Source organism: Sprattus sprattus (genome assembly GCF_963457725.1).
Source record: "Sprattus sprattus genome assembly, chromosome: 18".
Classification (NCBI taxonomy): domain Eukaryota; kingdom Metazoa; phylum Chordata; class Actinopteri; order Clupeiformes; family Clupeidae; genus Sprattus; species Sprattus sprattus.
In genome coordinates, this window is record NC_137916.1 from 16,968,101 (window position 1) to 16,972,834 (window position 4,734).

The following is a 4,734-nucleotide window of genomic DNA, read 5'->3' on the forward strand; positions in this document are numbered from 1 at the left end:
ACCTACTCAAGCGTCAAGTTCTTTTTGGTTTATGCTTTATGGTTCACATGTTTGGCAGGTTTTGATAATGTTACACTTCACCTACGCTTACATAACTGTGCAAAAGTGTTTGCATTTTTTAAACCATTGTAGTGCATGGCTTAGGGAAAGGTTGAAGTGTATTATCACTTGTCTCACCATTTCATGGCATGACGCTGTTGTCCTCATTGATAGTATTTGCAGGTGAAATAAGCCTGTCGTATGATGATTTGGGATTCAGTATGCATTGTGAATTATATATATAAAAACATTTGAAATTAGTCCACTCAGTGTGTCGAGTGTTGAGCTATACATGAGGGCATCTCTGTATCCTAAAAGATAAACAAGCCTCTTCAACAACATTCCTGTGTCAGGGGGCAGTCTGTCATTATGGTGGATCAGAGTGTGAGGTTTGGGTTCAGTTTCAGAGAGGCAGGAGGACACTTAGGAAGGTGTGCCTAAAGCCTGAAGCTGAGTCACACAGAGAATCATGGTACGTGTAAAATCTCACAGCGAGACGGTTGCAAAATGCAAGAAGGGAAGCAGGTGGGTCACTATATGAATACACTAGATCAGAAAGGATGTGAAGCCTATGCAAGCCTCTGCTGCTCTGCTGTACCTAATGAAGTAATAACTCTGCCACTTTACCTAAGCTCTTCTCAGGGGCCTTGCGTGGCTTGCAAAAGAACAGGCAGAAAACTGGTGAATATATACGCTGATGCATCCTCCAAAGGCAGCCATTATTTGAGATATTTTAGGGCACATGGTGTGTTGTGAGAAAAATGTGTGTCTTCATTTCTACCCTTTTCTTTTCTGTTCTTTTCTTTGTTCCTTTTGTCCTGTCAGACCCCTCTCCTCATGAAGTCTATCTTTAAGCGTCTTTGAGAACTTTGAAAAGCGCTATGTAAATGAGATGTATTATTATTATTATTATCTCTTTGTTGTTGTATTATGGTCATAAGGCTGCTAGCGCACTGCTTGCCTGTGTGATTGCATAATGACATGGTTATAGGAGTCATCATTACCTGTTTCAGTAGAACCATCAAAGCATATCTGCGTCTATGCTATCAAAACACCACGTAAAACATTAGCTATACCAAGTTAGATGGGCATTTAATCAGTCTTAAGTATGGGTTGTTGTCTTTGCTTCACTGCTCTCTTCTCAGTTGTTGGATGAAAGCCAGGCCTTTAGATTGGTTATGCTGCCTTTGTATGAGTCAGGTACTATGCTTCAATTACATACGGCTTAATGGCTCATTAAAAGAACGCAACCATTTTAAATTGAATTTTGAAAACCAATCAAAAACAAATGACCAATGACAATGAGGACATTATCTTAATATGCAGGGACAAAGGGTCAAAATGCTGTGCAGTTCAAAGCACAGCAGGATACCTGGCCTCCCTACGTTTGTGTTGACAGTGGGCGTAGGTCAGAGCTATTCAGTGATCTTGTGTTTACACAAGACGTCGTGAAATAATTCACTAAAGGTGAGGAGAATGTTGAGTCTTTGTGAAATTATGTTCACATAGCTTTTTAAGAAGTTGGGAGAACAGGACAGCAAGTACAGACAGAATACAATGAGTTAGAATGTGTCACTGAGTTAACCTGAGCTGAGTTTTTCTCCTAATTAGTGTGCTTGCCCGAAGGGAAGCACAGTATTGTTATCGTCAAGTTTTCTTTATTTATTTATTTATTTATTCTCCCCGTTTTTCTTGCAGCTAACTCCTCCTCGCCCGTTTGAGCTAGAGACGCCATTCAAACACCAAAATGTCCGGCCCGATCCGGTGCAGGTTGCTATGACTTTTCGTGGCGATACTCTTTGCCACTCCTTTTTTATCCCTCTTTTTCATCCCCTTTTTCTCTCATTGACTAACATGGGGAAGGTTGAGCCATTGTGACGTCACGCACTCTAGCCAACTGACATTAGATCAGTTGACATAGGAGAAGCTCTCTTAAATGCCAGAAGTGGTTAGATAGAGAGTGCAAAATATTAAAACGAATGTAGTGGCAACAGTTTCAGGTACAGTTTATACACCCGCTCTAACAGTGTTAACCAGTATGTGAGTAACGTGGGTTTTATTAAGGCATAGCGTGTGTAATGTGTAGCTATTTCATTCCGTTTGTTAACCTTTCCGGCTGTCTGTATACCAGCAGCAGAGCGGAGCATTTCACTCCCCTGCAATCTCGGAATGAAATAGCTACACAATACACACGCTATGCTTTAATAAAATTCACGTTTTACGAGACACCAACAGAGGCACAACCGACAAGTCTTACCATTGAAGATCTTTGACGTTCGGTCTGAATCTTCATCCAGCCATCCAGGTTAATCCAAGTTGTTATGGAGAACGACAGTTGCATCAATCATATTTCATTAAAACTTCACACTTCTTACATTGGACATATCCACCAGCCTAATTAGAATCTGCATTGTCTACTGAGCAGAACATTCTCCATACAGTAGATTTCCCTTCGTTTAGTATAATTTTAAACTTTCCAGATGACTGTATTGCCCTCGCTCGTCAAGTGATACGTGTCCAGAAACAAGGCTCCTTTGACTGGATAGCCAGAGCTAGCATAACTGCCATTGAAATCCAATGGTAATGCTACCTAGCTAGGTATGCTAATTGTCGGTATCCATCGTTAACTCGCTAATCGTTAACCATCATGTCACTGGCTTTAATTTAAGAATGGCATGTTAGTAGTACATTTAGTAGTACATTTAATATCAGTACACTTGATTCATTACTGCTGATGTGTTACTTATATATGTTACTTATTAGCAGCTAGCTACCTAGCTAGCCACTGTGTTCCGATGTGTTTTCAGTTCGCGTTAGCGGCAAGCTAGCTGCTGTAAAAGTTGAGTTGAGCTTCAGTTAAGACGCTGCGTACCGTACTTCATCATCACATTCGATTATTTATTACAAACAAATTCGAATTCAGCTGTAGGCATGAGACCTGTATCTTGGAGACTAATTGCATCCACAATGTAAGTACTGCAAGCTAGACTACTATGCAGTTGACACAACACAGGAGGTCCCTGGGCCTGAGAAGGGAAGGGAATGAGTTTAATGTGGCTATAATATGGAATTTTAAATGTGCCTAAAACTAGACTAAATTGTAATGAGTTTTCGAAAACTAGACTGAAACTAAGAAGGATAACTATGACTAAATGTGACTAAAACTGTTGTAATGTTTAAGATAGTAGTTCTCTGTTGTACCACCAGGCGGGGCTCTACTATAAAGTGACACTGGCATTATGCATTTCCTTTGTTCTGTGAATGCACGAGTAAAAAGACCTGTGGCTACTCTGTATGGCGACACTTCTAAGATTCTACATAAAGCTACATGTTGATACATCGTTCTCCGTTGTCCGTGTCTTTGGTCAGGTTACTACATAATATGGAATTTTAAATGTGCCTAAAACTAGACTAAATTGTAATGAGTTTTCGAAAACTAGACTGAAACTAAGAAGGATAACTATGACTAAATGTGACTAAAACTAATATGCATTTTTGTCTTAAGACTGAATCTAAAAATAGCTGCCAAAATGAACACTGAGATAGGGGACCCCTTAATCTGCAATTCATGGTTGCTAGCTCTAATCAGATGTACTACCTAGGCTTATAAGAGAAGACTAACTTGTTATGCCAACGAACACCAATAACTAGAACTAATTTGACAGACTATAAACCAATGTGATACACGTGCTCTCTATCTATACAGTAAAAGTGTTGCTTACGTTTGATACTAGACCTACAGTCTAACTCTAACTGCATTAAGTCTAACATAAAGGCCTATCTTACAATAAACTTTAAGTAAAGCTGGCTATGTAACCGCATTCTTTCCAATATTGTTGCAGAGATGTTTCCTTTTACCAAGATAGCAATTTCAACAATTAACTTAGCTCAGTAAGTCAGTATAACGAAACTCTGAGATGCCCTCATATGTCTAAACGTCAGTGGAGCCAAAAAATAATGGTTGAGCTTGGTTTCTTTCTAAAATATATTGGAAGAAGGCCCCAATACACTGATTGAGTAGATGTAAATACATGTTAATTCATAGGCACTTGTTCTCTCTGTCACAGAGCAAGCACACTCTCGCAGTTCGTTCACGAAACGCATTCTAGTTTTTTTCTTCTTCTCTTCTCACGGCAGTTGGTCTTTCCTGTGGTAACCTTGCAGTAGCACTTTCCTCTTTCATTTCATAAACGTCCCTCTCAACAACCTTGGTAACTTAAAAAAATACTGGTGTGTGCGAGTCTAGTTGAATTCATGTCAGCTTGTGACCGGACAATACATTATTAAATGATGTCATGTGTACTCTAAACTTGGTTTCTCTATACCTCTCCCCCTCCCTATCCATAGCTTTGTTTTTCTAGATATTTGGTGGAAACAAGAATAATGGTGGAGTCCACATTGTGTCAATAAGCATACAATTTGGCTCCGATTTGGAGAGAAAGGGTGTGTAAGGGGGGAGGGAGGAGGGGGGGGGGGGGGGTGGCAAGAGATACCATTCATGACTCTGGGTGGCTTGTGTCTGACTGGTGATGTACAATGACTTTATTGTATTGGGCGATATGATTTTTTCAAATAATGTTATTATAACTCTCTCTCCCTCTCCCTCTCTCTCACTCTTACAGGAGGGCCAGAGTTCAATCTTGAGCGGTCCTGTCATTGGGACTTACAGATATTCAAGAGGTCGCAGGTGTTACC